This window comes from Artemia sp. Qi Xiang Cuo, chromosome 6 (genome assembly GCF_049724085.1).
Source record: "Artemia sp. Qi Xiang Cuo chromosome 6, ASM4972408v1, whole genome shotgun sequence".
Taxonomy (NCBI): domain Eukaryota; kingdom Metazoa; phylum Arthropoda; class Branchiopoda; order Anostraca; family Artemiidae; genus Artemia; species Artemia sp. Qi Xiang Cuo.
The window spans coordinates 59,730,320-59,756,735 of record NC_142799.1 but is presented as its reverse complement, the minus strand read 5'-3'; the positions used below and the strand labels follow the sequence as shown (position 1 = coordinate 59,756,735).

The following is a 26,416-nucleotide window of genomic DNA, read 5'->3' as shown; positions in this document are numbered from 1 at the left end:
GACTTGCTCTTGATAGAAAGACACTGTTTGACAGTGTCTTTCTAGACAAATCTGAGCAACAAAATTGCCGATCCCTAGTAATCAAACTGACTTTAATATTATGCCATCATCTAGCGGTACACAGTGTGTTACTACATTCAAACAATAAAAACAAAAATAAAATGAAAATACAAAGATGAGTAAACACTTTAGACACTTTAATAGCACAAATACCTAAGATTCGGATATTCTATGCACAAACCCGTTATGCTTACCCCCCCCCCTCTAATGTGCAAATCTATAGCATGAATTTATTTCTAAAGTGATGAAGAAACTAGCAGATAAATCTGGCGTGGTCTCGAATTTTGCCCAGTGAAAACTTGAGTGAGTGGCGCATAATACACAAGTACCGAAATTCCATCCCCTTACGGAAATAAAAAAAAAAAAATAAAATCCTCAAATTTGGAATGCCTTATTTTCTACTTTTTTTTGGGGGGGGGGGTATTTTACGCGGGGAGGGGGGTATATTACGGGGAATGTTTTCCGTGGGGCATTTTCCACGGGGCGGGGGGCATTTTCCGTGGGGAGGTATTTGTATGGGGGGGGGGGGTAATTTTTGCAAGGGGTATTTTACGGAGGGTATTTTCTGGGGAGGGGATATTTTCTGCGGGGGGGGGGATATTTTTCGGGGGGTTATTTTATGGGGGGAAATTTTTCGTGGGGGGATATTTTCCTCGGGGAATATTTCCCAGGGGATATTTTCTGGGGTGTATTTTCTGTGGGGGAGGGGCATTTTCCGGTGGAATTCCGCCCGTAGAAAATCCCCCGGAAAATACACCCCCCCCCCCCGTGGAAAATCAGGCTTTCCAAATTTGAGAATCATTTGAGTTTTATTTTTTTAATTCCCTTAGGGAGGAATTTTGGTACTTGTGTATTATGCGCCACTCACTCACTCACTCAAGTTAGTTTCTTCGTTACTTTAGAAATAAATTTGAGCTATAGATTTGCACATTAAGGGGAGGGGGGGTAAAGTATACCGGGTTTCTATGCAAAAATATGCTTGGTTTAATTATTCTGCATATTAGATAGCTGGATAAAAGTATTTTAAAGTCAAATATATGGTCATGTTTTCAATTATTTTTTTCTTAAACTTCTTGTACAAGAAATAATGTAAATAAGATTCCCTTACAAGCATCTAAAGTAACCAGTAAGGGAGTGGTTTTTGCAACTCTTATTTATGCAAACTTATTTATTTATCTAATGTAAAAGTGGTTTTTGCAATCTTATCTGTAACTCTAACAAATATGAATCTATTTTCTATTCTACCTTAATTCTACATATGTTTTCAACTATTTCAACTCTCAACTGTTTCGTAATCCAACCTTAGCCTTATGGCTACCTTCCTTAAAGTAACCATACATTAAATTTCCAATTTTTTCTTAAGAATCTTTCTCAAGGATAAGAAGTCATATCTGATAGGTCAGCCACATCCATACTGTTTTGATTTCGCAAATTCACCACCACCCCTCAAGTGTTTTTCTCTAAAGAAAGTAATGACCGCAATCAGAAGTTGAATCAACGTGAATTTGCAGCAGCAATAACCTTGTACGTTTCTCATGACTTTGAGAATTTGTTGTAATTTTTATCTATAATATTGGATTCATCAGTGGTTTCAAGACCAATTGAATCCAAATCGATGTCTACGATCTTTCTAGTGATTTTGTGTCTCATTGTTCTTCGATTCAAATTAGCTGCAAGAAAGCTCCTTGTTTTAATAAGTACAGTTTTCAGTGTCAGATTGTGTTGATACAGCCATTTTTACCCACTTGGTGTAGACGTAATACTCTATAGAAATGAATGTCCGTGTTATCAATTTCTTCTTGATAAGCGGAAGCGGCTGGGTTAGTAACTCCTAGAACTGGAAAGTAGCAAACTTTCCATCTGAAAATGCATCCCCTATTTGAACCCAATGACTGGTCTCACACACTCAAAATTTGTGATTCTCAAAATAGAATAACTCGCTAAGTGCACTTTGGTTGATTAGTGTGCGATTGTATTCTCATAATCAATTCTTGCAAATTGAACCTACCCAATTCACATAATGACTGCTGCCTCTGCTCTGAAAAACAATATTGACTTGGCAGTAAGCTCCTAAGCATATTGGTTGATTCCTTCTTTTGAAGAGATGACAATGCAAGACGTTAAATTTCTTTGGAAACTGGGCCTTTCAAATGGGTAAGAGTATTTCGTGCATGCTGAAGACACACTGAACAGTCGAATTGGCATAACACGAAACGCTGTCCAGGTTACCTTGTCCTTTCCTGCCTCCTCCAATTTCAGACCTGTAAGAATTATGTAAAGTATCTTGTTTTGTTTTTTTTGCATATTTTGGAGACAATACTTGCTTAAAGCTTATTCTCCTTTTACTGTCTGCATACTATTGGATTTTTAAACTTGTTTTGGCTTGTTTCTGAGGACCTTCATGTGTCTGCTCCTGTTTGCAAGTAGTGGTCTCAATGTCAACAATTGGCTGCTTAGGATTGTCAAAAAGACATGGAACTGGTCTGTACTTACTCCTTAGACGATTATATTCTATGATTGCGTCACTGTCGGCTATAATTTTTTTGGCATCCAATTCTATGAGATAAAATATTTGAAGGATAAAATTCTTTAAGTGTAAATAAGCTACTGCTGAAGCAATATTGTTGGCAATTATTCTATATTGTTGGCAATACTTCTAAGTAGGAAAAGGGTGACTTTTCCTTGAGTGTACCAGTTAATTTAACCCCATTTACACACTGGAAAACAAGTTCTTTATTTGATTGTTTGCATCTTGTGCGAGATGTAACGCCCAAGAGTCTTATAAGATTCGGCTTATAAAATTGTTATATATACAAATGCCCACCCACCCAAACACAAACACTTACCCACCTAACCACAAAAAAGCACTTACCACCAGCGAAACCAGAACTATCCACCCTTAACCCCAAAAACATACCCAATCAGACACAACCATCCAAACACCCACTGAACCACAACGATGACTACCCAATCCTAAGCTAACCTACCGATCTGCCCAACCGCATCCTACCTAACCCTACCCACCGAACCACAACCTATACTACCCAATCCTAAGCTAACCTACCCATCTGCCCAACCACATCCTACCTAGCCCCGCCGACCAAACCACAACTAACCTATCCAGCTGCCAAACCCTATCTAGAAAAACCAACCCACACAACCCCATAAACCCATACAACCAAACACACCCACCCCACCATACACACCCGCCCACCCCAGCCACACATACACAAACATCCACCCGCCCAACAACACACACGCACCCGCCAAACCAGACACAGCCACCCACCAAACCACAGACCCACCCAGGCACACACACTCATCCAACCACATTGGCGAGGTTTATGGCTGTAACCTATGGTAATGACGTTATTCATTAGGTTATATACGACAGCTCGGTAAAAAAAAAAAAAATTAAACATTATGTCCTTTCAGGGTTGCAACGCTAGCGGAAAGCTTCCGATACCACTACTGGAAAAAGCTGTAGGTTTTTTACTGTTTGGAATCATTTATATTATTTTTTTTACGACAAGCACTAGATGTAGCAATTTACTTTCAAAAGAGTACTTAAACAGCTCTCTATGACGTTCCAGTATCACCCTTCCTGCAGAGAAGGAGAAAGCGGAAAAAGATGCTCCTGTCGAAAAAAGGGATTTCCATTGTTATTCAGGCCAAAAGATTATAGTCGTTTTTGACCAAGAAAAACAACGCGTACTTTAGTTTTGACCCGAGGGGGGTTTTAGGGCTTACAGGCTTTTTTATTTTATGGGCCGTTAAATGCTGGAACGATTGAGCAACGAGTAACCTTACCTCCAGAGTAAGCATCATCATAATGGCATTTTTTAATGATGGTGATTTTTCAAGTCCAAAGTAAGTAGAGCACCTGAAGAAAACTAGATACGTGAATGTGAAAGTTGTACTCCATATGTGACATGATCTATAAATAGAAAGTAGCTAAAGATGCAACTTTAACTGAAATAATCAAATTTCAGAAAATTAATTTATTCGTGCCATGGGTTGAGTAGCCTAATTCCCAGCAGTTGATTCAACAGCATTAGATGTTTCTTAATTGATTCACTTGACTCATTACCTGAATAATAGCTCTGATTCTGTTAGATAGGAAAAGTGAAACGCTATTAAATCCTGCCATCAAAGGATATGGAACACCTATAACAGTAAAAATTCAAGTTACCCTTTTTTAAGTAAACCTCTCAGTTCTACAGGTATTCAGTTTACTATGTTCTTTATCGGCCATACTGAGCACATACACATTAATTTACAATCGAAGATTGACAGCTTGTGTATTTGCAAGCTCCACAAACTTTTTCATCCATACCACCAATAAAGATGTCCATTCTTGCACATAAAGATTGTCTTGTTTGAGCAGGATCTCCAAACCGGATCTCCTATCCAGTTTGGTTCATTTCTGTAGTTGGCTGCAGGGGCGTAATTTGATATGGGGCAGGGCGCAACTGTCCCTCTTCAGAACCCAGTTTGCCTTTCCCCCCAGACCCCAGTTTGCCCCCCCCCAGCTGAAATTTAGTTCCTTTTAAAATCTTGTCAAAATTAAGATAAAACTGCATAATTGAAGCATCAACAGAAACAGATCAGTGCATATTTAACTTTATATTACTATAAAGCACCTTTATATTACTATACAGTACCTTTACAGCACTAAGTAGTACCTTTATGGTACCAAATGGCTTTTTTTGTTTTTACTGTGATTTTCACTTGATTTGGGAAAATTGGCTCCAACTTTGCCCTTCCCCCAAGGATTTTGACGAAATTACGCCACTGGTTGGCTGTCGCAATGTAAACGGAAATTCTTGTCTGAAAACTTAGTTTACATTTAAAAATTCGATTCCCTAAACTCTGGTTTACAGATTCCTATTCTCATGTACCTTTAGGAGGGAAAGAAAGAACGTTTTTCTTCACAAAGCTTTCCCAATTATTCGACATTTCCTGAGAAAATCCCCCATCTTGCCAGCTGTATGGTGGCGTTTTACCTGGTCACGCATTGCAATGATTTGTTTATGTAATATGACATCAATTTATGCAAAATATCTATGAATCTAGCTTGCTACTGGCCAGAAAAACAAAGGATAAACCACTCTGGACAAGAATCATTTGAGAAAGTGGAATTACAAAAGTAATGTCTTGTCTAGCCAGTATTCAAAAAGAAATTAGTTTTCAACTGTTGAAGAAGTTTTGTTGTAAAATTTATGTTTTTCTTTGTTGGGTTATAAAAATTTTCTTTTTTAATGTAATTTATTCAAAAGTACAAGCAAAACAAAAACATCCAGCAAAAGTCAGACCGAAATTAAATTCAGAAGAAATGTAAAAAAGTCACTATAAATCATTATAGGATAAATATCACTAAAGAGTGATGACAAATATAACTAGGGAGTCACAAAAAAAAAACAAACAATATAGCAAGTTATAATTTACTATGAGTTTCTTACTATAACTTTTTTTCTTTGTTTGTTTTAATATTCATCTTTTTCCAGAGAAATGCAAAACATAGCAAATACTACTACTACTACTAACAAATCACCGCAGCATCAAGCCAACTGAGGCCAACTCAGCTACACACGATCTTACCCCATCCCAATCTATTCAAAGCCTCCCTTTTTACACTCTCCCAGGAAGTTCTTATTTCCCTTCAAACTTTCTTTATGACATCCTCCCACTCCAACCGCGCATGCCCTGTTTTCCGTATAGCCCTAGACGGTTGGTCGAAAAGAACAACATTCGGCAATCTGTCATCCTTCATCCACAGATCGTGCCCTACCTCAACCTTTCTCTCATTATAGTCGTAGAAAGCGAGATTGAAGCACACTTTTCGCACAGCCCACTGTTTGAAATAGGGTCAGTCAGCCGGGTACCCGGAACAATCCGTAAGCAATTTCTCTGGAAAACATCTAGTAAATCTTCATCCGGTTTATGGAGTGCCCATGCTTCAGACCCATATTTGACCACTGCCATCATAGTCGCTTCCAATATTATAATCATGGTTTGCAACAGATATTCAGATCAAGCAATTTATATAGAAAAAAAAGTATAATGTTCTTCCAAACTATTTCATGGACGGTTTGTGTTACTTTTCAGCAACTCTGTCTTTGGTCAAAACCAAAGTAACTCAAAGAGTGACAGGACAAAAGGTAAAAATACAACTGGTATACACTATGTGTACACTGGTATGCACTATATTCTACATTCTCTCCCCTAAAGTGCTCTGATATTAGCACAAATTTACATCAATTTTAAAAGAGCTTCTCACTTGATTGGTCAGTGAGTCAAGTTCGGTCAATTTTGAAGGAGATCAGCTGTTTCTCCTCCCAAATTGGCTAACGTTCCCTCTAATTACATTTTAGATTGCTTTAATATATTTTTTATTATCTGATTAGATTATATCAAAATTAATAATTCCCCTGATTTCGTCAAATAAACAACTGACACGTTCGAGATAAGATAAGATATTGATATCGAAAACTTACTATCACAAGCCACAATTGGCCGAATTCGAATTTCGGAGTCCTTAAAAAAAAAAAATAAGCAAGAAAATTATAACAAAATCAAAGCAAAAAAAAGTGGCAAACAATGCTGAAACTAAAATATCGGAATGATATCGAACCCTGAGATCGAATACAGCTTTAGTAACACACTGCAAAACCGAAGTAAGAACCTTAGCAGTCAAGAAGCGTCGTTAACTCGATACAATACAAATTCTGAAAAAGCACAGATGGAGACATGAAAATAATAATAAATAAGCGCAGTTATTTGGTGGTTGAATTAATTAAATTTTAGTAAAACAGTCATAAATCTCACTCTATTATGAAAATTTAAAGAAAATACAAGACAATCATCAAAATGATGAAATCTCGAAATAATGAGGCCCCAGCATCCATACATAAATGCCTGAATCAATTGCTTTAAAACTAAAACAAAAAATTAGACAAATGAATTTGATTCTGATTGTGACCTGCCTTTATCAAGAAACATTTAACTAATCTGATTTCCTTGATGGAAAATGAGAAATCATAAGTGCATAATTTTACATGCAATATATACTTTAAAATAAACCTACCTTCTTAAAAATGTGATTAAAAAAGCATTGACTTTAAAATAAACATACTTTCTTAAAAATGTGATTAAAAAAGCATTGAAAAGGATAACAATAAGTACATGATATACATGTGATCCAGGAACCAGAAGACTAATAATGAGACCAATAATGAAACCAAGGAGCTTTTGATTGCCGCCATATGATTCAAAAACTTTCCCAAAAACAATTGTAAACACGACAAGTGCAAAGTACGTTATATCGTCAGCTATTCCCTTTTTTATTATAAAATCTTGACACCAGATTCACCATGCTCAGTGCCTTATTACGAGTACATACCCACTGTTCCGAGCCTGAAAAATTAAAGCATGACAGTTTAATGTAAAAGCAATTTTGTGAAAGGATAGTAAGAAAGGAAAGCTATAGAAAGGAAGTATTTGTGAAAGAAAAGAAAAGAACGATAAGCCATAGAAAGATGAAAAAACAGCTGCATACACATCCCCAAACCTTGACAACGAATATAAGATGACCTTAAACAAAGCAATGGGAGGTGTAAACACAAAACACTGTAGTTAAAGGCCAAAACTTTCTTAACAAAGAGCCCACAGGACTAAATTATGAGGAGCTTCGCCTTCATCCTCCGTTTATGTGCAGATTTTAACAAAGAGACTTTTAATCCATTAAGACCACTTGAAAATATTCAAAGAGCCTCTTAACAAAATACAAATAAGTACTCTGGGGATGAGAGAATCGCACCAGCTTTAGAGAGGAATTTATCTCCCAGCCTCCTTCCTTCGCGTTCAGAGGTAGGGAAAAATATTAACCTAACTTCATTAGTAAATATTCAGATAACTATTAATTTGTGCTAGTCATTTTAGGATTTTTTCATTCAGTTCACACAAAAAAATCTACAACATTTGTAAATAGTACTCTTCAATTAATGTGGATTAATATAGATTTAAATTAATGTAGATTTAAATTAATGTAGACTTAAATTAATGAACTATTAATGTAAATTTAGAATTGTAAATTTGCAATTATTTCACTAATGTTAAGTTTAAGTTAAGTATGTTAAGTTAAGTTTAAGTGTATTGAGTTCAGTATTATTTTAGTAGATTCAAATTAATGTATTTAAATTAATGAACAATTAATAAAGATTTAAAATTGTAAATATAAAATTATTTCAATATGTTAAGTTTAGTCTGAAACAGAAACCCAAATTTTTACAACACATTACAATGCTTAGATTGTTCCAACTCTCAAATCACTTCTCATTTGCTATACTAACCCCAAAAACAGTTTTGGTTTACCCACGTTCTTTGATCATGTAAGCGAACTATTTCTTAAGTAGACCTACATTGTTTCGATGTTGCTTAAAAGCTGGTTTGTGCTTTCGTCCACATCTTGGGGGGGGAGAGTTGGAGCCAGTTTACTCAAATTAAGTGAAAAATGAGCCATAAAGTAGTAGCTTAAAGGTAGTATAAAGGCAAATATATACTAAAGAAAACTGATCAGTTTCTGTGCATTCTTGAATTATGCAGACTTGTCTTAGTTTTGACAAGATTTTTGTAGAAATTTTAATTTCAGCTTGGGGGAGGGGCAGACCGAGGTCTAGGATAGGCAGTCCCCTTCCCCCCTTGCCATAGCAAATTAAGTCCCTGCTTAAAGCAACACTGATATTAAGAATTCTTATCATAGCTTATACTCTAGTGATAAAAATTCTTATGGGACAGAAATGAGATAGAGAAAAAAAGAGTACAGCATTTGATTCCTCATCCAATGCCTTTTCTTAAGATAGGCTAGGCCTGTCTTAAGTCTAGCGAGAAAAATAAAACTACCATTTGCAGCTGATTTAGGATGGGTTTATTATTATTTATTATTATGAATGGTAACTATTATTTTCCTTCGTCTTAATAGTGAAATGTTAGGTAAATTTTATGAGAGGTAGCTAAAACAATAGATATTTGTTTATCCCCCAGGGTATAACTTAAAACCCTTGTCTTGTCTTGAGGGCTTTGGGGGAGTGTCTTCCTAAAAACATAATTTCTATCCGGAAATGAACTACGCTGAACAAAATGTCCATCTAAAAATTTTGATTGGCTGTGTTTGGGGAAATGAGGGGCGTGGGGGGGAGCTAGTTGCCCTCCAATCACTTTTGACTATTAAAAAGGGCACTAGCTCTTTGAATTTCCAATCGAATGAGTATTTTTTGAGGTTTCTACGACAAAGCCTTCTACAAAAACCTATAGTCGGTACTGCTTTTGCACAAATAAAGTATGCCTTATAGCAGGCAATCTCCTTTTGTTACTAATTAATCGATGGATATTTTATAATGGTCTTATGTAAACCTAATTTCTTTTTTTTAAGGACAAACTGTACTTTAGGAATGGTCTACGAGCCTACTGACATGCTCGGTTGGTATCATTGGTTCCATCGCCTATAATGACTTCGGTGACGTAAGTGACGTGGTGACATTTTATGGACCTCATGTGGTCGTAATCTTTTGCATCATGGAAATCGCTTGTCTCGTGGTGCATGCAAGGGTCATCACAAGTAAGTGTTTTTTTTATTTTATTTAATAAAAAAAACAGTAAGTGTTTTTTTATTCTATAAAAAAAGTATGTTTTGTCTTTCGAACTGTGAAGTTTCCTTTAATAAACTCACAAAATACTGCTGGGTTTTGGATACTGAGGACAATCATGTCTCGAACGTGCACTGACAGCCATCTGGCGCAGTTCTTGTGGTTCGGAGCTAAAATTCACGGCAGAATCTTTCACAGAACATCGATATAAGGCATACAATCTGCCTGATGGATGGATCGTACGACCATCAACAAAATCATTTCAATATCAAGTACAGTTGACCAGTAACTAAACTGAGTACTGAGTTCTTTTTTTGATTCACACCATTCATCAAAAGATAGCACCTCATTATCGCTATCTTCCTTCTCAGCAGCATACTCATCATATGCTCCGCGCCTAAGGATATGAAGGAGTGAAGCAGTTACCTGGTGAGCTCAACAGGACCTAGTAACATGTGACCCTTTAAGAATGGCATCTGCTCTTCCTGTTCTTGTAACATCAGCTTGGATGTGAAGCTCGTCCCATTCAGATCTTTTCATCCTGTCTCCTAGCCCTTTCAGGATATTTATTTCTATGTGCAGCTCCCCAAAATGACGATAAACGAATCTATCGGATGTATTTCTGGAAAGTTCCATCGTATTAGTTTCATCTGCGCATAGAGCGGCTGATCAGCTGTCAACAACTGGAGTCTGACCTTATTTTAGATACGCGACCATTGTCTTAACCAAGTTCATAGTGTGAAGTATCACCGCTACTGAATGCGCTTGATCCTTAAAAATAGATAACAGTGTGATCGTGATTTTTGGCTTGTCCACCATTGGTTCCCTATTGGAGTAGAATGCGGCCCACGAGACCGACATCGAAGCACTTCCGTTTTATTTCTCCGCTACTTCTTCAACATGATGCAACAAATCTTCTTCTCCGTTCACACGATGCTCTCCAGTGATGGATGGTTCGTATATCGGTGCGATACGAGGGACTAACGGGTGTGCTATGCATAAACGAGCAGGAGGGACTTTGGTATAATCCCTCGGTAGGCTCCGAACTTTTCACGATGCTCTGTACTGCTCTTTCTGCCTCGAAGAGAGCTATTCCGTCAGATAATGGTTGGCTGCTGGAAGCTGTATTATAGAAATAGCAGTCCCATGAAAGGAATCAGTAGCGGTTGTATAGGAGAGATTATGGTCGACGTTTTCAACTTCAGTGGGAGTGAAAATACCCCTACTGAGGAAGGTTGGACAAATACATTGTATGTCGTCAAACTAGTCCTAGATTTTGTTTGTGAATTCAGTTGCTATCCACAATACTCGATCGTATGGAATTCCTAGATCACGAAAACCTAGCTTATCTACGATGTCACTTTTTCTGGTCTTTGAGTATGCAATAAGACTGGTGGATACAGCAAGAGGAATTTCCCTGTGTCTATCGTGTCGAATGTTAGTTTATCTGTTACGATTTTTAGGACGAAACTTTTTAGCGTTAAATTGCAAAAGCTGCACCATTTAAAGGGTAATCTGAATATGTTGACTTTTTCCTCAATTTGCATGTCCGTACTGTACAGCAGAATCCTTTTAAAATCAACCAGACTCGGCGGAACGGATTGTTCTTTACACCCTGGATGAAAGTTACCATCGAATGTATAGTCTTGTGCTAGCATTTCAGTTCTTATCATGGTTTCAGCACGCGCTATTGCAAGTCCTGTGTCATCATAATCACTGGAGAAATCAATCTTGACGATCTCAACCACATCTTGACTGAAAAAAAGTAAAACATGCTAGTAGTAAGGGCATACGGAATTTCATGACTACATGAATATACAGTGTATTTTCACGACTACAAGCCTGAGGCATGAATACACACTTCAGTTTGACGTGCACATTGTAAAAAGCAAGCAAACCTTTACCTATAAAGTGGTCAAACACGTTTTGAGAGTATAGTCGAGATTGTATAACACAACCAGACTGGTTATTGCTATTGATATCGATTACACAAGAAATTGCACAAGAATATACAGTACAGTTTGACCTGCACATTGCAAAAAGCGAGATATTTATTATAAATTTGGAACATTATCAATCTATGGAAATGTTTAACGATGATAAAATGGTCTTATGACTTGACCTAGCTTTACTTCTTCAATGTCGTCTTTATAATACACAAGTGGCGTTTGAACAGTGTTGTCAATTTAAAATAGAGTTTAACGTTATAGTATACTAAAAAGTAGATACTAAGAGAGATGTAGATGGTGAGAAAAAGATTTTTAATAATGAATAGCTGTACTTCTTCGATATGTTCTGTATAATACACAAGTGGCGCCTGAACAGTGTTGTCATTTTAAAATAGAGTCTAACGTTGGATCATACTAAAAAGTTTATGCTAAGAGAGATGTAGATGGCAAAAAAATAATTTTAATAATGAAATTAAGAACAATCATTAGAAATACTTGCAAATCAAGTAGTCAGGTGTATGTGAGTACGAACCATCAAGGATCTTGAGCACCAACGATTACCCCTCTGATTACTTTAAACTATTAAAACGGGCAATAACTCGCTCCATTTCCAATCAAAAGAGGCTTTTATTAAGTTTTTATGACAACACTTTCTATATGACATTATATGCCCCCAAGGCATAACTCACAATCTTAGCTCTGAGGTCTGTTGGGGGTTGTTATACTCAAACATAATTTTCATACCCTTCAACTAAGTTAAACGAAATTGCTATATCAAATGTTGATAGGAAGTGTTTGGGAAAATAATGGGTATGGGGGGCATTCACCCTCTGATTGCTTTTGACAGTTAATAAGGGCACCAGCCCTCTCAATTCCCATTTAAATGAGTCATTTTTGAAGTTTCTATGACGACGCTGCCAAAGGCATAATTTCAAGAATTTTCAACTGCGTTGAACAAAATGTCTATCTGAAAATTTTGATATATGTTTGGGGAAATGGAAGGCTTGAGAGGGGCGCTAGTTCCTCCAATCACTTTTGACTGTTAAATGGGGCACTAGCGCTTTCAATTTTCAATTGAATGAGCCGTTTTTGAAGTTTCTACGACAACACTTTCTATAAAACCTTATATGCTCCCAGGGCATAACTTACAACCCGTGCAATGAGGGCTGTAGGGGGAGTGTCATTCTCAAAGACATAATTTTCGGACTTTTCAATTATTTTAATCAAAATGGCTATCTCAAAATTTTTATTGGATGTTTTTGGGGAAATGGTGATCGCGGGAGGGGTGTTAGTTTTCGTCTAATCACTTTTGGCTATTAAAAAGAGCACTAGCAATTCGAAAATTTTGAATTTTGTATTACAATGCTCTATCAAAACATTAACCGCCCCCCCGTCATAACGGCCGCCCCGGTCGGGGAGGGGTGTGGGGGTGGGGGGCTGATGAGCCTCAAAGACATAATGTCCAAAACTTTCAACTACGTTGAAAAAATGGCTATTTAGAAATTTTGATTGGATGTATTTGGAGAGATTATGGGCATGAGAGGAAGGTTAGTTGCCCCCAAACAGTTTTGACTAGCCTATTAAAAAGGGCACTAGCCCTTTTAATTTCCAATTGAATGAGTCTTTTTTGAAGTTTCTAAGACAACATTTTCTATAAAAAAAAACTTATGTTTCCCCAGGGCATAACTTACAGCGTTTGCCCTGAGGGCTCTGAAGAGAGGGTCATCCCCAAAGACGTAATTGCCAGAACCTTCATCTACGTTGAAGAAAATGACTATCTAAAAAATTTTATTGTATGGGGAAATGGCGAGCTCAAAATGGGGGTTAGCTGCCCTCCAATCACTTTCGACTGCTAAGAAGGGTACTAGTCCTTACAATTTCCAATCGAATGAACCCTTTTTGAAGTTTCTACAAAAACACTTTCTATAAATATCTTATATGCCCCCAGGGCATAACTTAAAAACACTTACCCTGAAAGGAGTTTGTCTTTCTCAAAATCATAATTTCCAGACCTTTCAACTAAATTGCTATCTCAAAATTGTAATTTATTGAGTTTGGGGAAATGGTGGGCGTGTGAGGGGGTTAGTTGCTTTCGTTTTACTTTCGACTATTAACCACGACACTAGCCATTTCAATTTCCAATCAAATAGACCCTTTTGGAAGTATTTTCGACTAAAACTTTATATGCCCCAGGGTATAACTTACAACCCTTGCCCGAGAGCTTGGAGGGAGTTGTCATCATAAGAAACCTAGTTTCCAGAACTTTTAACTAGGTTGAACAAAAAAAAATATCTCAAAATTTTGATGGGATACGTTTGGAGAAACGGTAGTCGTGAGAGGGTGGTTAGTAGCCCTCCAATTACTTTCAAATATTAAAAAGTAAACAAGCCCCTTCAGTTTTCAATCGAATTAGCCACTTTTTAGTTTTACAACAACGCTTTCTATAAAAACCCGATATGCCGCAAGGGCATATCTTACAACCCTTGCCCTGAAGGCTTTACGGGGTTGTCATCCTCAAATTTATAGTTGCCAGAACTTTCAACTACGTTCAAAAAATGGCTATCTCAAGCATTTTGATTGTGTTTGGTCAAATGGTAGTTGTGAGAGGGGGGCTAGTTGCCCTCCAATTACTTTCAATTATTAAAAAGGCCAATAGTCAATTCAATTTCTAATGGAATGAGCTCTTTTCGGAGTTTTTACGACAAACCTTTCTATAAAAACCTTATATGCCCCCAGGGCATAACTTACCCCCCGGGCCCTGAGGGCTCTGGGGGGGAGTGGGGCTGTAATCCTTTAAGACCCAATTTCCAAAATTTTCAACTACGTTGAACAAAATAGCTATCTAAAAATTTTGATTGTATATTTTTGGGAAAAGGTGGGTGTGAGAGGGGGGTTAGTTGCACTCCAATCACTTTCAATTATTAGAAAGGGCACTAGCCCTTTGAATGTCACTTTGAATGCTCCCTTTTCCAAACAACAAAGCTGTCAATAATAACCTTATATGCCCCTTAGGGTTCGACATATAACCCTTGCCCTGAGGGTCCTGATGGGTTTATCATCCTCAAAGACCGAATTTCCAGAACTTTTAACTACGTTGAACAAAATTGGTATCTCAAAATTGGTATTGGATGTCTTTGGATAAATGGTAGGCGTAGAAGGGTTGTTAGTTGCCCTCCAATTACTTTCGACTATTAAAAAGGGCACTAGCCATTTCAATTTCCAATTGAATGAGCCCCTTCTTAAGTTTCTACGTCAATGCTTTCTATGAAAACCTTATATACCCCCAGGGCATAACTTATAAACCTTGCCCTGAGGGCCGTGGGAGGGCTGTCATCCTCAAAGACCCAATTTTCACAACTTTCAACTACGTCGAACAAAATGGCTAATCTCAAAATTTTGATTGGGTGTGTTTGGGTAAAAGTTGGGTGTGAGAGGGGGATTAGTTGCCCTCCAATCACTTTCGACGATTAAAAATGGCACTAGATCTCTGAATTTCCAATCGAATGAGCCTTTTTTGAAGTTTCTACGACAACTCCTTCGACACGAAATGGCCTGGTCTAAAACCAAAAAAAGAAAAATAATAATAATACATTGTAACAATATCGTTCTTTATTTAGGCAACGCGATTGCGCTGCCTAGGATAAAAGGGTTTCTTTTAAACCCCTAAAAAAATTAGTGCAAAGAGCGAGGGTTTGAGGAGGAGGCAACCCTTTTCATATATGTAATAATTTCTGTTTGTTTTACGCTTTAATGTTGCTCCGTAGTTTCAGTTTAAAAAACTTTCCTTTTTTTAATTTTATTTCTGATTGTTTTTACACAATACCGTGAAATCCAGCTCTCTCTCCATGAAAATTTCTGGTTCTTGTTTATTATTAAATAAAAAAAACAAGTTTTTTTAACTGAAAGTAAGGAACGACGTTAAAATTTAAAACGAACAGAAAGTATTCCGGATATGAAAGGGGCTGTCCCCTCCTCAATGCCTCGCTCTTTAATTCTTCTAATTCTAATCCCTTAATCACAAATGCCGTTAATTAGAATATATATCTCTTATGAAAGAACTAAATAATCTTTGGCGTAAAGAGTGAGGTGTTGACTAGGAGGTGACAGCCCAATTCATATAAGTAATAATTTCTGTTTGTTTTAAGTTTTGATGTTGCTCCGTACTTTCAGTTGAAAATACTTGTTCCTTTTTCAACTGAAATGTTGTTAATTCTGAATATATATCTCTTATGAAAGTACTAAATAATTTTAGCGTAAAGAGCGAGGCGCTGAGGAGGGGACAGCCCCTTTCATATACGGAATAATTTCTGTTCGTTTTAAGTTTTAACGTCGTTCCTTACTTTCAGTTAAAAAAACTTGTTTTTTTTATTTAATTTTTGAACGTTTTTGAATTAATGCAGGTTTTGATTTTGGCCAAAATTTGACCAAATTTGATTTTGACCAAATTTGAATATTAATCTTACTTTTATTTGGTTAAATGGCTTTCTCGAAATCTGTTTAATTTTATTTACGAACGTTTTTATTAGTAATAAATATACGTAACTTACGAATTAACTTACGTAACGAACTTTTATATTGATATATTTTGAATACGTATATTAGAGGGTTCGCACCCTAGTCAATACATTGCTCTTTAAGCTAAAGTTCAAATTTTGTTCTAATTCTTTAAAAATGTTGTTCTAATTCTTTAAAAATGGATTACAATTCTTCTAATTCTAATCCCTTAATCACAAATGCCGTTAATTAGAATATATATCTCTTATGAAAGTACTAAATAATCTTTGGCTTAAAGAGTGAGGTATTGACTAGGAGGTGAACCCAATCATATAAATAATATTTTCTGTCGTTTTAAGTTTTGATGTTGCTCCTTAATTTCAGTTGAAAAACTTGTTTTTTTTTCAACAGAAATGACGTTAATTAGAATATATATCTCTTATGTAATTACTCAATAATCTTTTGCTTAAAGAGCGAGGTATTGACTAGGAGGTGAATCCAATCATATAAATAATGTTTTCTGTCGTTTTAAGTTTTGATGTTGCTCCTTACTTTCAGTTGAAAAACTTGTTTTTACTTTAAGTTTATTTTTTCGATCCAAAAAGGGACTTAAGTTTCACATTTGAACCAGAGAATTGTATTTTCCATAATTTTCTTACAAAAACTATAGTTCACGGTCAAAAACCCTAATTAGCTCAGATTTTACGGAAATAGTTTTATTTTTCGATCCATAAATGGACTTTTCACATTTGAACCAGAGAATTGTATTTTCCATAATTTTCTTACAAAAAACTAGAGTTTACGGTCAAAAACCCTTATTAGCTCAGATTTTACGGAAATAGTTTTATTTTTCGATTCAAAAATGGACTTGTTTCACATTTGAACCAGAGAATTGTATTTTCCATAATTTTCTTACAAAAAAACTAGAGTTTACGGTCAAAAACCCTTATTAACTCAGATTTTACATAAATATTTTATTTTTCGATCCAAAAATGGACTTAAGTTTCACATTTGAAAGCTACGATCGTAATGAATGATAAATGTCATCAGAAAAAATGTCAATTGACAAAAAAAAAAAAAAAAAAAGAATTAAAAAAATGGGGGAGGGGACCAAAAAGTTGGAGGGGAGGGGTACCCTTCGAGTTTGGGGATAGGGGACCTTTAGGGGGTTGATGTCTCTGCTGGTTAGGGTCATTGGTGCTTATGATCCTTGATGGTTCGTACTCACATACACCTTACTACTTGATTTGCAAGGATTTCTAAGGTTTGTTCTGAATTTCTTTATTAAAATTATTTTCTTGCCATCTACATCTCTCTTAGTATCAACTTTTTAGTATACTATAACGTTGGACCCTATTTTAAACTTACAACACTGTTCAAACACAACTTGTGTATTATACAGAACACATCGGAGAGGTAAAGCTTAGTCAACTCACAATGTCATTCTATCATCATTAACCATTTTCATAGATTGATGTTGTCTCAAATTTATAACAAATTGCCTGAGTTAATAACCCCGAGGGGTTACCTTAACTGATAATCAGTTTAACCCTCTTTTTCTTTTTTTTTTCCACCTTAATGCAATCCAATTCGCAAATCCCTTACCCCTTTTTGCAAATGTCAATCAAACAACTGTGATTGTAGCATCCAATTTTTTAATAACAAACAACTATCGAGTTTCACTCCAATCCGCAAATCCCTTACCCCTTTTTGCAAATGTCAATCAAACAATACTCATTGTAGCATCCAATTTTTTAATAAAAAACTACCCTCGATTTACAGTCCAATTCGCAAATCTCTTATCCCTTTTTTCAAATGTCAATCAAAAAATTCTGATTGTAGCATCCAATTTTTTAATAGCAAACTATTCTCGAGTTACAATCCAATTCGCAAATCCCTTACCCCTTTTTGCAAATGTCAATCAAACAACTGTGATTGTAGCATCCAATTTTTTAATTACAAACAACTCTCGAGTTACACTCCAATCCGAAAATCCCTTACCCCTTTTTGGATATGTCAATAAACAATTATGATTGCAACATCCAATTTTTTAATAACAAACCACTGTCGAGTTAAGGCAATCTTCCAAAAAAATCAGAAAAGCCAGTCACTTTTTAAAATTTTCTCGTGCAACTGTAGTGTCTCAGGCGGGGGTTTTCTTGTACGGTTCATATCTATTAAACTTTTTAGTATATTATTATTCAATGCCACAAGTACATGCTTGGAAATGTTTTTCCTATACGTCCCAGCAAATAGTATGGTAATTCCTATATGTCCCAGCAAAATGGAAGACCATGTGAGAGGATACTCACTCTCTTTGAAAAGGTGTATACGTCCCAGCAAATAGCATGGGAATTTCTATACGTCCCAACAAAGTATAACTTAGCACTCTACTTATACTAAGTAGTTTTTTGGTTTTAAGATTTTATTTGCGTATCGATTTCCTTTGCGTTCTAGAAGTAACTATTTTTGTAAGGAAGATTTTCAAGGAATTCAAAACAGAAACAAAATTTTCGTATCTCTAACTCATTTCACAAAAGATCCCACCTCCCGCTAAACACCAAAAACGTTAAACACACAGGTGTAAAACAGTAAAAAAAAGAGTCGGAATGTAACCTAACAAATAAAAATATATAAAAGAAGAAAATGCAAATAGGTTTCTAGTGTCATTATTTTTCTATAGGCTATACGTTGTAAATAGTTTCATTTTGACTATTAAGTAGTAAAAATAAGTAAATAATTTCAATAAGTAAATGTAACAATAAGTAATTCTTCGTTTAATAAACAACTTTGAGCGGTTCTAGAACTAAATGACTGCCCTTTTCCAACCTCTTAAGTGGCAAGGGGTTGGGATCCGTGATCTAATTTGCTATGGGAAAGAGGGAGCAACTGTCCTTCTGAGACCTCAGCTCACCCCAGACATCAGTTTGCCTCCTCCCCCTAGCTGAAATTTAGTTTCTCCAAAAATCTTTTCAAAACTAAGATAAACCTACATAATTCAAACATCCACAATAACAGGTCAGTTTTCTTTAGTACATTTTTACCTTTTTCTTATTATATGGCTTATTTTTCACTTGATTTGGGAAAATTGACTTCAACTTTACCCCTCCTCCCAGGATTTTGGCGAAATTACGCCACTGACTGGGGTATATATTTAGTAATCTACTAGGAACGTGGTTGCAAACCATGAACTATATAGCCTCTATTCCTTTTTAAGTCAAAATGCTTGACAAGTTTAAAAAAGTGCATGTGCATCACGTGAAAAAAATAGTGACAAAAGAGACAAAACCGTGATTAAAAACAAAAAAAAAAATACCCAAGTGGACATTGAACATAAAACACTCTGGTGTGTAGTCCAACGCTCAACTAACAGAAACACGGCTTGAATAATCTAATGCAATCTATTTTTGTTAGTAAGACCATAATTGCATAGCTTGTTAAGGAGGATTGGAGAAGGAGCATACCAGAGGTGTTCTTGCATACCTCCGGTTAAGGGTTTTGGACCATGATTATTGCAATGATACTGTTTTATGCTTCCAAGCTTTTTTTACTTAAGAAGTGACAACCTTGGTGTAGTTTTTAGTGCTATATCGCACATACGGATGGTATAATTCAGGGCTTCCTAAACTTTTTTTCATGATCTCATTTATGATTGCAAGTTTCCTGGCAACCCCATATAAATATAATTGTAAGACAAATAAATATTTTTTGATGATTCATTTATTAGGTAATAATATATATATAATACACATGAAAATATATAGTTTTAGAATTTGTTTAAAAACATACAAAAATCTAAAATATAATTCCACAAAAGTTAAAAATTTGTCTATTATAATTCCGAGAATTATATTCCCTATTTTTCATCAATTTTCTTTGAGATACTAGTTTTGTGGTAAAAGCTTTTTAAATTATTTCTAGAATTTCTTATAAAGAATGTTCGATTTGCGTTCTGCTCTAAATTAACTCTCTCTTACCACATTTCTTTAAACATTTTTCTAAATAAATTAGCCCGGGAAAAGATAAACCTTAGGCACTTTGTAAGTTATATCTAATGCATTCGTTCAAGTACAGACATGGATTGCAATTAAATGTAATTATGTTTTTTTTAAGTTAGACGATGGAAGCGTAGGGCCATGCGCAGGTATGGACATATGGACCTCGACAAAATTCGTGCGCTTCAGTTACTTTTCGCCTTTGAAGCTGTGCATTTGCTGTTGATCATGAATACGTTTTGGACTTATGCGAACAATCGACAGTTTCCTCAGGTATGTTGTGTTATATTTATTTGACATATCATATACAACTCCGTCAATAAGTCCTTGGTCTCAAAACTTTACTTAACACTAACAGATTTTCTAGTCGAAATTCCTTTTTATTTTAAGTTTAAATTTGCTTGTTTCCTGATAGGATCTGAACAAACCACCGCAAAGTGGCGCATTCTGCCATTTTGCGCCACAAAACAATTTGTACCCAAAGAGTGCCAAAATGCCAGAGAATAGGAAGTCTAGGCTAGCAAGTCTAAATTGTCCAAATAGAAAGTTTTGAGCCCCATTTTTATAAACAGCAGCGAAGTGGTGCTTTCTATCACGTTGTTTCACAAAATCTGCTTTTTTTTGCTCGAAAGGGGCAGATTACCGGGGAATGCAAATTATAAAAAAAAACTCCGTCATAAATTGCCATATTGCCAAATGCCATTTTTCAGTATCATTTTTGGACCGGTAAGGCTGAGAAGCATAACGAGAGAACTATTGTAATAGTCTTCACAGTTGAGAATTTTGAGCCGGGGGTTCACAATCTGCCCCCTTGTATACCCCCGCCCCCTCTTATTAAGTCAAAAGTAAAACAACGCGCTGTGGACAAAAAAAAATACAAAACGAGTAAAATGGCACATATTCATTTCCAGTTATATGAAAATAGTTCGATTTTTTATTTGCAAACTCTTAAAGATAGTGAGAATTACATGCCCCTCAGAGGGAAGTCGTCATAACATCTAACCGTCAGGAACACTAACGTCAGGACATCGACAAAATCTGTCATAACATCGACAAAAAAAAATCCGTCAGAACCACTAACAGTCATAACATCTAAAATTTTAAAACTTTAGTTTTTGGGGTTTAGGGGGAAAAAGGTACCTAGATTAGGTTAGGTAACGTATTTAATATGCTATGCTTCACCCCCACCCCCCGGAGGTGCAAACATATAGCCGAAATTTGTTTCTAAACTATAATATACTCAATGCTACTATATAAACTTATAAATTTTTTGTCGATGTCCTGACGGTTAGATATTATGACGTTTAGCGCTTGTGACGGTTAGTCGAAATGGTAGCCCCCTCCCCCTCAAACTCTTTATTTACGTGACAAAGTTGCTCATAAATGTGAAAATTTAGGGGATATGAAAGGTAAAACTTATTGCAATGCCCTAAAAAAATCATGTTGACTTCTTTAGTTCCATTTTTCTGTAAAATTTATTTGTGTGCATAAAAAAACGAGCAAAAATTCACAAGGCCGTATCCACGGGGGTTACTCGGTTTGAACCCCCCCCCCCCCTGAAATTTTTGACCAAGTCGAAAATTAGTCTAAAAAATACCTGTAAAAGCAAAACCTTACCAGAAAAAAAATATGCTCCCACGCTAAATCCTATTGCATTTTGTGGGTAAACGGTTCTGATCAGCTTACGCAATTAGGTAACCGTAGGTAACCCCATGTTCACCTGAACTTGCATAGTAAATTAGGGTTAATATACACTATTATCCTATTGCATTTTGTGGCATACAAAAATCCTATTGCAATTTTGTGGGTAAACGGTTTGATCAGCTTACACAATTAGGTAACCCCATGTTCACCTTATTATGCAAGGTCAGGCCTTGCATAGTAAATTAGGATTAATGGGGGCTCGAGGTAAATGTTATAAGAGAGTGCAAGATTGTCAGTTCAGTTCAGTTCAATTTCAGACTTGGATAAGAGAAGAGCGATTTTCAACATGAAGAGGAAGTGTAACATTACGTCGTTTTTTGCGCCCAAGCGGACCAGGGATGTTTCTGACAGTGGCGTTAGCGGGATGTCCGAGGAGCATTTATCTACACCTGTGGATCTGAAGGGCACTGGAGCCATCGTTGAAGCTTCTGAATCACACACACTGGAAACAACCACGACGCAACATGCACCTGCACCAACCCAGTCGTTGTTTGCAAATGACATGGGTCGTTTTGTCAACAAATCATCCAGTTTCGATGCAAATTCTAAACTTCGTTTGCTGAAGAGCCCTTAGACTCCAGATATCTCCTACATTTTCCAGTATCCGAAAAAAGCTCAAGTTTCAGTTAACTTGGCTCGCTCGTTTCAGTTGGTTGTCCTACTCTTCGTCTGAGGACGCTGCCTTTTTGCAGATTTTGCGTTCTGTTCTCGTCACAGACAGCTGGCAAAAGCTGCCACCAGCGCTTGGGGAATCTAGTCACCAAACCATTCAGGAACTGGAAGGATGCAATAGAGTGCTTTACAGCTCACCAACAAGCAGAGTTTCATAGAAACTGCATCTCATCGGCTGAAAACTTCATTTCTGTCTCGGAGAAAAGGCAGGACAATATCTTGCACCAACTAGACGCGGCAAGGACAGTGTAGGTTCAAGAAAATCGCCAGAAGTTGCGACCAATTGTTGAGACGGTGATATTTTGATGGCGGCAACAGCTTGCCCTTCGTGGTACCAACGATTCCGGCCCCATTGCGGTCTCGGATCCAGAACCTTCTCACAATGATGGCAACTTCTGAGCACTACTGCGGCTGAGGGCGAGACAGGGTGACGATGTTCTGAAGAACCATCTTCTTTCTTCGGCCGGAAATGCCACATATCTTTCTCCCATCATCCAGAATGGTATTATCGCCGCATCCGGGGAGCTTCTTCAGCAGTCTATTGTGAAAAGAGTAAACTCAAGTCAATGCTTTTCGGTGCTTGCCGATGATACGGCGGACGTTTCGAATACCGAGCAGCTGTCTGTTTGCGTCTGCTCCACTTTCAAAGGGAACCTGCATGAGGACTTGGCTTCATCAATCCTGCGATTTCTCGAAAGCCTTGGTCTTAATCTGAACAAGATGGCTGGTCAGGGATATGACGGTGCAGCAGTGATGAGTGGGTATGTTAGGGGTGTCCAGGCTGTTATACATGAAAAGTATTCGAAGGCGCTTTACGTCCATTGTAGTACGCACAGTCTCAACTTGGTCATCTCTTCTGTATGCTCTATTCTGGCGTTTAAGCATTTTTTCGGTGACTTGTCACAAGTCTGCAGTTTTTATCGTACTTTCCCACTCAGGACACAGAATTTAAAAGAGAAGATCAAGGAAATACTACCGGATTCGAGGAAACATACTTTAACCGGATTCTGCGAAACAAGATGGGTGGAACGTCACGATTCAGTCGTGCGTTTTCTTGAGCTGTACCGACCAATCCTGCGATCCCTGGAAGCTCTTGAAGAGAACGGAAATGCAGAAACTTCTGTAAAACCGGCGCAGTTGCTGGACACGATGAACCAGTCGTAATTTGTTGTGTGTCTCCATGTGGTCAAAGAGCTTTTTGGCCTTACGCTTCAACTGTGCAAGACTATTCAGTCAGTTGACTGTGATTTGGCAGCTGCGAGCAGGCACGTGGAAGCTGTCCTTTCAAAAACAAACGAAATGCGAGGAAATGCTGCCACTGCTTTCACGTCTATTTTTGACGAAGCTCAGCATTTTGCCAGCTACTTAGGACTAGAGATGACTCTTCCAAGGACAAGAGGTGGCCGGAGTAGGCATGCAGATGATCCAGACCTTCTCAACCACTTTAGATTCTCGCTCTTTATTCTTTTCCTGGACCACTTCACTTCCGAGCTGAAACAACGATTTGAGCTTCACCAGAAACTGCTGTCAAATCTCAGCGTCCTTTCTCCTGCCAAAATTTTTTCTGTCGATCTGAAGGCAATAAACCTGGAGTCATTGGTTGAATTGTATGGCGATATTCTTCCCGAGCCAGACTGGCTGAAGCAAGAAAAGGAGCTATGGCAAATCAAGTGGGAGAATGTTCCGGTATCAGAGAGGCCTACTCGTGCTGTGTCTTCGCTTCAGGCATGCGACGCCACCCTTTTTCCAAGTGTTTTTCTTCTTCTGGCTGTTCTTGTGACGTTACCTGTTAGCACTGCTGCTCTGAAAAGAAGATTCTCAACGTTCAGAAGGCTGAAAACCTGGCTGAGAAATTCAGCAGGAGAAGAACGATTGAGTGGCTTAGCCCTCCTTGCAGTCCATAGGGACGTTGACATTTGCCCTGACAAGGTCATCGACATTTATGCAGGGAAGAAAAATCGTCGCCTGGATTTTGTTTTATAGATATTCGCCCTTACTTTTAGCTAAAAAAAAAAAAAATATTTAGACTACTTCTACTATTTGGCTTCTTTTTACGTTAACTGCTTTTGCTGTCTCAAAAAAAAAAACAAAAAATTAGCTTGCAGTATTTAACTGTATGTAAATACTAGTCTGTTTTTGCACTACTAAAAAAAAAAAAAAAAAAAAAAAAAAAAAAAAAAAAAAAAAAAATGCCCCTTATAGATATGAAAGTAAGCCTATTGGACACGTCCTCGTTCACAAGGGGCGGACTAACGGTCTCGAGCTAACGTAATGTTGCTCGAGGATGTTACACAAAGTCCACGAGAAAAATCAGGTAACCCCCCCCCCCCCTCCGAACAAAAATGAGCTGTTTTTTTCAGAATTGTATGCTAAAAGTTATCGATATCAGGGTCACTGAAAGACTACTGGCAAACTTATCAATTAATCTTTGTTTTGTTTAGGCTAGTCCTAGAATTTTCTCCTCGTCCTGTTTTTGGTTTCGGTTTTGTGTTTTCAGTAAAGCACTAGTTTTTAGGGTTCTATAGATATATGAAAATGTCAGGATTGATGATTGATTCTATCGGCGGCGGCATCACTAATACGCCGCCGTTTTTTTTTTTTTTATATCTTTTTTTCTTATAGATATTGACCTCCGGGCTTCAACCGTCATCCCGGCTAATCTGTTTCTTAAAGATATTAAATAAAAAAAAAAGTTTTTTTAACTGAAAGTAAGGAGCGACATTAAAACTTAAAACGAACAGAAATTATTCCGTATATGAAAGGGAATGTCCCCTCCTCAACGCCTCGCTCTTTCCGCTAAAGTTTGTAATTGCTTTAAAAAATAGAGTTGTGAGACAGAGTCAAACTTTAGCGTAAAGAGCGAGGCGTTGAGGAGGGGACATTCCCTTTCATATATGGAATAATTTCTGTTCGTTTTAATGTCGCTCCTTACTTTCAGTTTAAAAAACTTGTTTTTTTTATTTAATTTTTGAACGTTTTTGAATAAATGCAGGTTTTGATCTTGGCTCACCGTACATGAATAATTAAAACAAAATTTTCATATTAATTTACTTTTATTTAGTTAAATGGCTTTCTCGAAACTTGTTTAATTTTATTTACGAACGTTTTTATTAGTAATAAATATACGTAACTTCATCATTCCTTGTTTTCTTCTCTATCTGTTCTTTTTCCTGACTGTTACAGCAATGACCAAATACAGCCTACATTTGTTGAAAGTAATATGTGTCGTCAGCTCCAACCACCGATGCTACTGGTGATGTCAGTGACGTATAATTAAAGAGTAGGGACCGCTTTAGATTCATTGGAAATTATTTGAAAAGGATAATTGGTTCATTTTTTTTCAGGGATTTCTGGAATTGGTGTTGCAAGTCTTCTCAGCGTCTACCCCTTCAATTTAAGAAATAAAATCGTTCAGAAGCACAAGGAAGAGAGTTAATAAAAGACAATTAACTTGGAAATCAGCTTGTTTTTTTTATATTATATTTTAAAATGTATTGAAGGTTTCAATGTTTTTTTGTAGAAGTTTACTGAAATTAATTTTTTAGTTAACAGACAACATTAATCGACCCCATAACCAATTTATCGACAAATAGAAAGATGAAAAGTTATCTCATTGTCAACGCCTGGACATAATTCTTTTGATCGGGAGAGGTAGATTCATATAACGAAGAACGTGTCTATTAATAAAAATGAATGTTTATCTTTATTAGTGTTTAGGGAACAAGGGTCCTGACCACACAATGAGAACTTTAATGAACCCACGTTATATGCCGTGTTGAGATACGCTTATTTTTTTTTCCTTTTAAATTAAAAAAAAATCGCATTTCAACAAAATTTGCAATTACGAAATCAAAATTCAAAACGACAGTAAATTGACTTATGTAGGGCATCAAACTCA

The 26,416-nt window shown here is 36.8% G+C and overlaps 1 long non-coding RNA gene across 1 annotated transcript; it reads left to right on the top strand.

Annotated features, from left to right (window-relative positions):
- The first annotated feature begins 9,532 nt into the window (after positions 1-9,532).
- On the top strand, positions 9,533-26,025 carry LOC148951466 (uncharacterized). The gene is made up of 3 exons (XR_016141875.1): positions 9,533-9,676; positions 20,261-20,415; positions 25,863-26,025. It is a non-coding gene; the product is annotated as an uncharacterized LOC148951466 (long non-coding RNA).
- The last annotated feature ends 391 nt before the right edge of the window (positions 26,026-26,416 follow it).